General features: G+C 48.3%; 1 non-coding gene across 1 annotated transcript; it reads left to right on the forward strand.

The window, feature by feature from the left end:
• The first annotated feature begins 1,458 nt into the window (after window positions 1-1,458).
• Window positions 1,459-1,540, forward strand: TRNAS-GCU (transfer RNA serine (anticodon GCU)). The gene has a single exon. It is a non-coding gene; the product is annotated as a tRNA-Ser (tRNA).
• The last annotated feature ends 10,411 nt before the right edge of the window (window positions 1,541-11,951 follow it).

Genomic DNA, 11,951 nt, shown 5'->3' on the forward strand with positions numbered 1-11,951 from the left:
CAAATACAAGTAGTTGGATTTACACAGGTTCACAAGCAGGTAAATGAAACCCTTTATTGTCTAGGAATGTATATGGAGGTGGTAAAACTATAAAGAAAAGCAAGGAAATATTTACTGCAAAATTCTGGAGGGTGGTTAGGTGGGGGCGGAGGTGCTTCTAGAGAGGTTTTGATAATGTTCTGGGATTTTTTTTTTTTTTGAGGGGGTTAAAACATTTTTTTTTAATTGGAAGTATAGTTGCTTTACCATGTAACAGCAAAGTAAATCAGCCAGAAGCATACAGCTATCCCGTCTTACTTGGATTTCCTTCCCACTTAGGTCACCACAGAGCATTGAATAGAGTTTCCTGGTTCTCATTATTGGTTATCTATTTTATAGATGTTTTATACATATGAATGTCAACCCCAATCTCCAAATCCATCCCAGATAATGTTCTGTTTTAAGCACAGAAAGATGTTATTATTAGTCTTGAAACTGTACAATAGGCAATTTAGACACTCTTGCTAAGAATGATATATTTAACACATATTTTAAGTCACCTGATGGGTGTCTCTGATAATCCTAGTCAAAGTAGGATCCTGCCTTACAATATATCTTTTATATTCCATTGCCTGCATGCTCAGTCATGTCCGACTCTCTGCGACCCCATGGAGTAGTCCGCCAGGCTTCTCTGTCCATGGGATTTCTCAGGTAGAGTGGGTTGCCATTTCCTCCTCCAGGGGATCTTCCCCACCCAGGGATGGAACCTGTGTCTCCTGCGCTGGAAGGTGGATTCTTGACCACTGAGTCACCCAGGAAGCCCTTTGATTCTGTTTACCCCATTCGATTTTCTTCAAAGCACTTAGTAGGGGCTCAAACAAGTACTTGGTGAATGATTACTGGCTGGACCTTCTCCTGGTCACCCTGTGCAGTCACTCAGCGGTCTCTGAGCCTGAGTTTCCTCATCTGTACAAGGTGAGCGTCCTGTCTCCCCGAGATGCCGGACGGGTAGTGGACGGAGGCGGCTGGTCCTCGCAGGCCACTGCCTGGGCCTCCTGCCCTCCCTTTCGCTGCGGGCGGATGCCCGCGCCCTGGAGGAGGTGTAAGGCGCCGGTGGCGGGGCCTTTCTCCATCTGGGCAGTCCCTTCCCTTCCGGGCGCTTTATCCTGCCGGTTCGCCCACACACCCCTCCCTCCCAGAGACGGCGACGTGGGAGGGGGCTTTGGGCGAGGCGAGGCCCAGGGGCTGCAGGTCAGCTCCCCGGGGTGCGGTCCCGGCCGACACTTTGGATGCTGCGGCGTCAGGTCCTCCCGGAAATGGACCGGCTCTGCCCGCCCGCCCCAACCCTCCGCCCGGGGCCGCGGCTCTGCGGCGCCCTCTGCTGGCTGTCCTGTGGGGCTGGACGCGCAAGCCGTGGATGGGGATGAAAACTGGTCCAGCTGCCTTGAAGAGCAGTTTGGGAACACCTCATAGTGCCAGGACGAGGTGGCCGAGTGGTTAAGGCGATGGACTGCTAATCCATTGTGCTCTGCACGCGTGGGTTCGAATCCCATCCTCGTCGGCTTGTGGCTTCCACACCCTGCCTTCTGCTGGGGCTACCTAAGTGGTGCTTGTGGTTTTTAAGAGGAAAGAAATAAGTCCTCTTCTGCCAGTGCAGGAGACACAGCAGGAAGATCCCCTGGAGGAGGGCCTGGCAACCCTTTCCAGTATTCTTGCCTGGAGAATCCATTTCCCTCAGCAAAGGCAATTATTTTTACCAGCGTCTTGTATGACCTTCCAGAGATAGTCTGTATAGAGACAAGTATATATATATATATATATATATATATATATATATATTTGTGGATGTTAATACGTACACCCCTTTTTATGTAACACCAACGGGAGCCTATACTTTAGCCTACTTGCTTTTACCTCTCAAGTAACTACACTGTGTGTCTTGAAAGTTGTTCCGTATCTTTACACGTAGCTCCCCTTGCAGGGCTGCAGACTCTTTCATTGTATGGATTATACCATAATCACACAATTTATCTAACAAGGGGACTTGTGATAGACATTTAGATTAGAATATAATTTTTTGCTACTACAAACAAGGGGGCAATTTCAGTGAATGTCTTGTACACAAATCTTTGACCTGAAGTGCAAAGATATCTTATAAAAATTATTCAGGGAATTCCTTGGCAGTGGTTAGAACTCTTTACTCTCATTGCCCTGAGGGTCTGGGTTCAATTCCTGGTCAGGAAACTGAGATCCTGCAAGTCATTTGACATGGCAAAAAAAGTTGTTGATACATTTGTCCAAATGTCCTCTAACAAGGTTAAACTAAATTATACTTCCACCAGCAGGGAGTTGGGCGCCCTTTTCAAAACCTGGTGGAGGCAGGGTGTTGTCAGTTTGTTTTTTTTTTTTAATCTTTTCCCATCTGATAAGGGAAAGTGAGATCTCCTAGTTACAATTTGCATTTATATGATTGGGTGGAGCATTTTTCACAGCCTGTGTCCTTTTCCTTTTCTCTGTATCCTGAACTGCATCTCTGTCTTTGGTCACTGATTTGATGAACTTCCTAATCAATTAAAAACTCTTTGTATATTAGGCTAGCTGACCCTATTGATTAGATCATTAACCGCTGAGTGGATCAATCAGAGGGTTCATCTCTGCCAGAAAGAAGACATTGTCCGCGAAAAGTTCAATGAATGAATCAAGGCTCAACCTCCACCCTTACCCTTGATTTAAAAAACAAAACCTCTCCAAGTGTCTCCCACCTGCCTGGACACAGTGACTCAGCCCCGGGCCTGACTCAGACGACCCCCTGAGAATCAAACGTCACTATCTCAGAATACGAAAGGGTCTTAAGGGAAGTTTCTGGGTCCAAGCCTGTTGGGCGCGGCCCAGAGCTGGGGGCTCCAAGACAGATGAGCCTTGTTTGTTCCCATGTGCTGAGCGCCTGCTGTGTGCCAAGTTCTGTGTAGGAGCTTCACCCGCGTAGGTGTCCCGTTAGCATCCCCAAGCGGTATTTGACACTCTTGGGGAACAGTTAATACATTACAATGCAGACAGATTAGCCATCTGTCAGAAAGGAGAAAACTAGATGTAATGGAGTGGAATCATATCAAGACATGAAGTGATAAAAAGCCAGGTGCAGAACAGCATGTACAATGTGATGCTATTTGCATAAAAGAGGGAGAGATCTGTGAGCATTTCTTAGAAACAGAGAAACAACCATTGGCAGGAGAACTGGAAACTGGTCTCCGGGGATTGTCTCTGAGGAGGGCATCTGAGTGGCAACCAGGCAGGAACGGGAGGAGACGGGCTACTACATGCCTTTCCCTGCATCTTAAAAAATGTTTAGATCATTTGCAAGTATTAACCTCATTAACTTTTAATAGGGTAGCAAAAGTTGTCCATCACAGATGATCTGTTAAATACATCAGTCCAATCAACGGAATACTCTGCAGCTGGCAAAATCTCAAATCCTATCTAAGAGTACATAGAGCCTTCCAGGCTCCCATCTCCCTCTTAGAAAAAGCCAAAATGCTCAGGATACCTTAAGGCTCTGTGGAACTGGGCCCCTTGTGGCCCCTCTGAGCTCACTTCCAGGACGAGGCTGCAGCCACAGCAGACCATGCCAGCCTCAGCGACTTGGCACGAGATGCTCCCTTTCTGTGGAGTATCTCCCCCAGAGATGGCCACCCGGCTCACCTCACCTCAGGGACATTCCTCTGGCACCGTGTCACCCCACTCCTACCTCCCCAGTCTCAGATTCCTTACCCACCCACCCACCCCAGTCTCGACACATATCTGACACCCTGTGTATTTTATTTTGCTGCTTGTCCTCCAGATCAGAGGTTGGCAAACAATAGCCCCCAGGCCAGATTCAACCTGTGGTTTATTTTTCTATGGCCCTTGTGCTACAAATAGCTTTAAAAAAAAGAAAAGAAGAAACCACTTGACAGCCAGGGAGGTCCATGAACAGCTTTTACAGACAAACATTTTATCAATTTGAGGAAAGGAAGCTCTACCCAGGCAGGAAGTATCTGTCTGGTTCACTGCTGTGACCTAAGCATGGTTTACAGTAGGTGCTCAATAAATATTAGCTGAATGAATGAATGAACTGATATAACCTTTTAAGTGAAAATAAAAAATTCAGGTGATCAGAATATCTCATAGGCTGCCTGTTGTGCAGAAGTTAATAAATAATAGCTACATGTAGGCCCAGACTATACAATTAGACCCAAGAATCCGGTTACTTCTGAGGAGGAAAGCAGACAGGGGTGGAAGGAGACTTCTTTTTCTCCAAACTGTTTGGTTTTTTAAAAATTATTTTATAATTCTTATTGTTATTTATCTTTACTTTTTTGGCCATGCCATGAGACATGTGGACTCTTAGTTCCCTGATCAGGGATTGAACTTACGACCCCCTGTGTCGGAAGCATGGCATCTTAACCACTGGACCAATCCCTCCAAACCATTTCTGAATGGTATGAATGCTTTATTTCAGACAAGATCAGGTGGATTCAGGGTGGTATAGCTGTAGACTCAATGTCTATTTCAGATGCATGTCACCATTTCAAATAAAATACTTTTGCATGGGCCGACAGACTGGATGAAGTGCCGCGCCTCTGCGCTTTCGACGCAGCCTGGGGCCCCCCGGCTCGTGCGGGTGGGCCTAGCGCTGATCCTGGTGGGCCACGTGAACCTACTGCTGGGGGCCGTGCTGCATGGCACTGTCCTGCGGCACGTGGCCAACCCCTGTAGCCGTCACCCCGGAGTACACCACCGCCAGTATCATCTCCGTGGGCTCAGGGCTGCTGAGCGTCTCCTTGGGACTTGTGGCCATTTTGGCGTCCAGGAATCTTTTTTGCCCACGACTGCTGGAGGAGCTGACAGAGCTTGAATTTCCTAAACGTAAATGGCAGGAAAATGTGCAGCTAGTGGACCAAACGCGAGAAATCTGGACCTCACAGAAGAGTTGTGTTTAGGGCCAGGTGCAGGTCCAAAGGCTCTGTCAACAAGGGTTTTCCACTGACCCCTAGGATATGTTTATATAGTAACAGCTGTAATAAAAGGACATCTTTTCTACTTGAAAAAAAAAGAAAAGAAAAAAAAAAACTTTTTCATGAAAAAAATCCAACCACAAAACCCAGGCAAAATTTAACTGCCTGCCACTGAGACCTGGTTTCTTCATCTAGTGAATGAGGATAGAAAGTAGGGTGACCAGCCGGCCCCGCTTGCCCAGGACTGCAGAAGTTCTGGGATGTTCCTGGGCAACTAGGTTAGAAGGCAGCCGTCCAAAGCCTTGAGGGTGGCGGGCGGATGTGTGGGGACTGGGTGGGGCCCTGAAGCTAGACTCTACACTTGCTGGGCCGGTGTCGTACCTGGAGGTCCACTGATGCTCCAGACCCAACACGGGTCCCTGGGATCTCGCGAAGGCGCAGTGCACATCTTGCCCAGCTAATCTCCGTGCATTTGCCACAGGGGCAGACATGCGTCATCTCAGAGGATCTGGAGCACTGATTTGCCTTGGCAGCCTCGCCCCTCGGACTGCACTGATATCTCCTGTTATCTTCACTTCTGGGCGGAAGGCTGAACCTGTTTCCAGGAAAAGCCCCAGGGCCTCCTCTCCCCACACCTGCGCCCACCGGAGACCTTTGTGCATCTCTGGACTAGCGAGTGTGGGAGATACCGCCAAGGAGGGGAAAGTGAGAACAACCATGTCCTTAGGTCAAAGGCTGCCACAGGATGCTATCTGGCCTGGGGCTCATCTCCCCCTCTCTCCCCACTGCTCACCTGCTCCAGCCTCTGTGGCCTTCCTGCTCCCTCTTCACGCAGGTTCTTTCCCACAGCAGGGCCTTGGTCTTTGCTGTTCCCTCTGCCCAGAACGCCCTTTGTCAGATATTCCTAGAGCTGTTCCCAGCTCATCTGTCACCTCAGAAATGCTCCTGTCACCACCCTTTGCCACTGCTGCCACACTGGCCCATCTGGACGCCCCAAGAAGCTCTGAGTGCTAGGCAAGGTTGTTGTTGTTCAGGTTACTAAGTCATGTCTGATTCTTTGCGACCCCATAGAGGGTAGCCCGCCAGGATCCTCTGTCCTCCACTATCTCTTGGAGTTTGCTCGAATTCATGTCCATTGAGTCTGTGAGGCTATCTAACCATCTCATCCTCTTCTGTAAAACAGTCAAGATTATCAACCCCATTTTACAGATAAAGAAACCGAGGCTCAGAGAGGTGACATGCCAACATGCTCAAGTTACAGTGAGCAAGCAATGGAATGTCCCTGGCTCAGTGGGTTAGGGTTTTATAATAAACCAGCCAGACACAAACAAGCTCCTGCGCCCCTGGAGCCCACAGGTGAGGGAGGAATCTGCCAGCCTGAGGGACCCGGGTGAGTCAGAGGAGTGAGACCCCGAGGGACCCCACACTGACGTCACAGGGATGGGCAGGTGAGAGAGGGAAGTGAGAAGACATTCCGGGCAGCAGAGACTGCTGACCACCATGATTAAGAAGCCCGGGGGCAGATGAGTGCTCCAGGATGTGAGAGTAGTTCAGGTGGCAGAAGCTCCTCGCTGAGAGAGCCCCAGGCCCCTTGGGCCCAGTCCCCCAGGAGGCTCCAGCCACCGTGGACCACAGCAGGCACACTCCGGCCTCAGCAGCTTTGCATGTGATATTTCCATTCTGTAAATATCTTCCCCACAGGTGGCCCTTGCAGTTCTTGAGGCTGCCAGTCTTTTTTTAAAATTAGAAATGTCCAAATGGGAATTTAGAAAACTATGGTTTGGGGACTTCCCCGGTGGTCCAGTAGCTGAGATTCCCTGCTCTCAATGCCCAGGTTCCACCCCTGCTCAGGGAACCAGATCCCTCATGCCGCAACTAAGTTTTTGGGCTGCCGTGAAGATTGACAATCCTGCGTGTTGCAGCTAAGACCTGGTGCAAATAAACACGTTTTTTAAAAAAACTGTTGTCTGTTTTTCAATGTTTGTATTTACTATATTAACACTTTAAAGACATGTACACACATCTCTGCAGAGCACAAAGCTGGGGTCCTGCCTAGCCCAACCACCTGTGATTGTGTAATCCTGCACTGATCCCTTCTTTAGAACTGCAACCACCATGTAGATTGCGAGCTAAAACCTGAACGAGCCATCTCAGAAGCCCTCCTCAAAGGCACGTGTAACAGACACACACACCCTCTGTCTTGACTTCACTTTGCTCTTCTCACTGATTCTAGAGATAGGGTCGCCAAACAAAATACAGATATCCATTGAAACTAGTTTAGGAGGTCTAGGATGGCTATGTACGCACTGTGTTCTGTTCTGTTGCTCAGTCGTGTCCGACTCTTTGCGACCCCGTGGACTGTAGCCTACCAGGCTTCTCCGTCCATGGGATTCTCCAGGCAAGAATACTGGAGTGGGTTACCGTTTCCTTCTCCAGGGGATCTTCCCCACCCAGGGATCGAACCCGGGTCTCCCACATTGGAGGCAGATGCTTTAACCTCTGAGCCACCAGGGAAGCCCAATGTACGCACTACTGTAGTTAAAGTGGATAAATTACAAGGTCCTGTTGCATAGCACATGGAACTCTGCTCAGTGTTAAGTGGCAGCCTGGATGGGAAGGGGGTTTGTGGGAGAATGGATACATGAACATGTACGGCCGAGTCCCTTTGATGTTCACCTGAAACTATCACGACACTGTTAATCAGCTTTACCCCAATCAAAATAAAAAGTTCTAAGTGTGAAAAAAAATTAAAAAAAAAAAAAGAATTTCACCTAAACCACAAATAAGCTTTTAGTATCAGACTGCACGGGACAGACTTCTTTATCTGAAATTCAAAATTAACTGGCTGTCTAGTATTTGAGGGCTTCCCAGATAGCTCAGTGGTAATATCCACCTGCAAAGCAGATGACGCAGAACAGTTGGGTTCAATCCCTGGGTCGGGAAGATCCCCTGGAGAAGGGAATGACTACCCACTCCAGTATTCTTGCCTGGAGAATCTCATGGTCAGAGGAGCCTGGTGGGCTGGAGTCCATGGGGTCGCAAAGAGTCGGACACGACTGAGCATGCACACACATAGAGGGCTCGCACTTTTGTTTGCTAAATCTGGCAGCCCTGCTTAGAGACTGGCTCTACCGCAGTCCGCGTACAACCCCTAACCAGTCCCCTGCTGCTGATGGGCCATGAGGTTACTTCTCATCTTCTGCTTACCGGGAAGGATAGTCTCAGGAAAATCCTTGCACAAAGGACAATGACCTCATCCGCAGTTTTATCTCTAGGGTGTGCTCCTAAGAGCGGCTTAGTCGCTCTCTGCCTGGATTCCTGTGGCCAGGGTGTCAGGGCAGCCGCGCCTCAGGCCCATTCCCCATCTCCCCAGCCACCCCCCGACCTCACGCTTCCTCCTTGCCCCTCTGCACCTCCCAGTCTCCCTGGACTCTGCCCGTCTAGTCTCTCCCTGTATTTCTGCCTCTCTCAACTTCTCTTTGTTTGACACAGCACCTCTCTCTACAAAATACTTAGAAGTTTTGAATTTTTTTATAAGGGAATTAAGACCATTATTTTAAAATTAATGTTTTAATTGAGGATTACTTGACAATATTGTGATGATTTTTGCCATACATCAACATGAATTGGTCACCGGTACCCACGTGTCCTCCCATCCTGAAACCAACTCCAACTTCCTCCCCACCCAATCCCTCAGGGTTGTCCCTGAGCACTGGCTTTGGTGCCCTGCTTCATGCAAAGCTTTGAATTAAAAAGAAGTTAATTTGGCTGCATCGGGTCTTCGTTGCGGTTTGAGGAGTTTTTGTTGCGCACAAGATCTTTTCGTTGTGGCCCCTGAACTCTCTAGTTTCAGTGTGAGGGTTCAGCTGCCCCACGGCATGTGGGATCTGAGTTCCCTGACGAGGGATCCAACCCGTGTCCCCTGCATCAAAAGGTAGATTCTTAACCACTGGACAGCCAGCCAGGGAAGTCCTGTATATAAAGTACTTAGATGAGTGGGCAAAGATCTATTTGGAAGGATGTTCACTGTAGCCTGGCCCATAACATAGCTGTGAAAATTAGTAAGGGTTATTGTTGTTCAGTCGCTAAACTGAATGGTTTAGTCTCTCTGTACCTTCATGGACTAGAGCACACCAGGCTTCTCTGTCCTGCGCCGTCTCCTGGGGTTTGCTCACGTTTATGTCCGTTGAGTCAGGGATGCCATCGAACCATCTCCTCCTCTGCCGCCCCCTTCTCCTTTTGCCTTCAGTCTTTCCCAGCATCGAGGTTTTTTTCCAGCGAGTTGGCTCTTCACATCAGTTGGCAAAACCTCACTAAAATGGAGTTGGGAGGCCAGAAAGGGGAGCCGTCATGCATATACCACGAGAAGTCAACACAGACCCCAACGGGAGATGTCCCCTGCGTCTGCAGTAGGAAGGGACATTATTTTACTACTGCCCACAGGAATGGGAAGGATTTCCTCCTTACTTGTCAACAGCGTGGCCACTGGGACTGTCACGATGTAGCCAATGAGAAGGTACCGTCCTTCAAACTCCTGGTTTCCTCCAAGGGCCTTTGTAAAGGCCCCTCCCAACTTCCCCTTCTCCTCCGTAAAAGTTTCCTCTCCTTTATTTTACTGGACTTGCATTGAGTTTGCCACCTGTGCATGTCCCGAGTTGAAACTCTTTGCTGTTCCTGAATAAACTCATTTTATTGGTTAAAAACAACACCTGATTGTGTTATTGTTTTAGGTTAACAGAATCAAACTGGAAAACCTAAATACTCACTGATAGATAAATGTAAGGTCCATCCTCACCAGGAGGGTCATGCAATCACTAAAAATAACACCACGATGACAGGAAAGATGTTGAGAGAGAAATCGTGGAGCGAAAAATTTGGGTTATAACATATAGAGACAAGAAATAAAGCAGTCACCTACTTTAACTTTCAACCAAAAATATGACCCAAGGACATGTATTTCATTATTAAATGATCACTGATTGTCTGTGGGGTGGGATGAGGAGTGATTTCCACTTTTTTATATTTTTCAGCTTTACCTGTCTTCTGTGGATTTTCTAAACAATAAGCATTATAGTTTTCTGTTTAAGAGGACCCTGGTGACTCAGCAGTTAAGAATCTGCCTGCAACGCAGGAGACGCTGGAGATGCAGGTTCAATACCTGGGTCAGGAAGATCCCCTGGAGGAGGGCATGGCAACCCTCTCCAGTATTCTTGCCTGGAGAATCCCATGGACAGAGGAGCCTTGTGGGCTACAGTCCCTTGGGTCACAAACTGTCAGACACAATTGAAGCGACTGAGAACGCATTATAGTTTTTCACATCGTACATATTTGCTCTTTATCATTTTATGTATTTATACCCAGGGACACAATATTTTTTCCTGAGCCATCTGAGAGTAACTTGGAGACAACATGTCCTTTACTTATGTCCTTTTGCAGCGGCTGCTCCGCGTGGCATGCAGGATCCTAGTTCCCTGACCAGGGACTGAACCTGTGCCCCATGCAGTGGAAGCAAGGAGTCTTGACCCCTGGACCACCAGGGAAGTCTCATCACGTCCTTTAAACTCTTCCACGGCTGTCTCCTAAGAACAAGGACATTCTCTTATGCGACTGTGGTGTAACTCAAAATCAGGAAATCTCACACCGATAAAATACTGTTACTTGTTCCACAATCCTTATTCAAATGTTAGCAATTGGTCCCTGAACACCCTTCAGAGCAACCCCCGTAACATCAAGGATCCAACCCGGGATCATGCAGCATTGTAGGTGGTTGCAGCCTCTCTGGTCTTCTTCCGTCTTGACATTTTGGAAGAGGCAGAACTGTGCTGTAGACCGTCTCCCAGTCTGGACAACTTGCCTGATGTTTCCTTACAACGGTGTGTGTGTGTGCTCAGTCGAGCCTGACTCTGCGACTCCAAGGATCGTAATTTGCCCGGCTTCTCTGTCCATGGGATTCTCCAGGCGAGAACACTAGAGTGGGTTGCCATTTCCTTCTCCAGGGGATCTTCCTGATCCGGGGATCAAACCCGGGTCTCCTGCACTGGTGGGCGGACCCTTTCCCACTAGTGGCTTACAGTTAAGACTCCAGCTGAACGTTTTTCTTTCAGGACTCTCAGAAGCGCTGCACTCTCCAGTGTGTCCCATCAAGTCGCCCATGACTTGCCCCATTATCGGTGACATTAATTCTGATCCCTTGGTAAAGGAGGAGTCTGCTAGGTTTCTCCACTGCAGAGTTACTAATTTTCAGCGTTCACTTTTACTGATTTTGCTGCGCCATCTCAGTTGTGGCACGTAAGATCTTTAGTTGTGGCATGTTTTAGTTGTGGTATTCAAACTCTTACTTGTGGCACGTGGGACCTGGTTCCCTGACCAGGGATCGAACCTGGGCCCTCTGCATTGGGAACATGGAGTCTTAACCACTGGAGCACCAGGGATGTCCCAAAGTTAGTAATTTTTCCTTTGTAAATAATTTGAGGGGTGATCATTTGAGACCAAACAGTCTAGATGATTTTTATAAGCAGAAAAGGTATCATTAAAGTCTTATAACCTGTAAGAACTAAGCTTGCCCACCCAATTCTACCCATCAACGGAGTGGCTGCCCTACCCCGGTTATTATACAATAGATGTGTTGTAAGACTAGCCCGTCTTACAAGATAGAATTTCCTACACTAGCCTAAGGATGGCTTCCCTGGTGGCTCAGGTGGTAACGAATCTGCCTGCAATGTGGAAGACCTGGGTTTGATCCCTGGGTCGGGAAGATCCCCTGGAGAAGGGAATGACAACCCACTCCAGTATTCTTGCCTAGGAAATCCCATGGACCGAGGAGCCTGGTAGGCTACCAGGGGGTTGCAAAGTATTGCATAGGACTGAGCCTAACACTTGGAGCCTAAGGATGCACTTTACCTGAGGCTCTTTTTAAAAGATAGATATCTAAGCCCCACCCACACCTGCCAATCAGAATCTGGTAAGCGAGAAGCCTGA

Source organism: Moschus berezovskii, chromosome 15 (assembly GCF_049115385.1).
Source record: "Moschus berezovskii isolate FMDL1 chromosome 15, NW_MosBer_1.0, whole genome shotgun sequence".
In the NCBI taxonomy this organism is placed as follows: Eukaryota; Metazoa; Chordata; class Mammalia; order Artiodactyla; family Moschidae; genus Moschus; species Moschus berezovskii.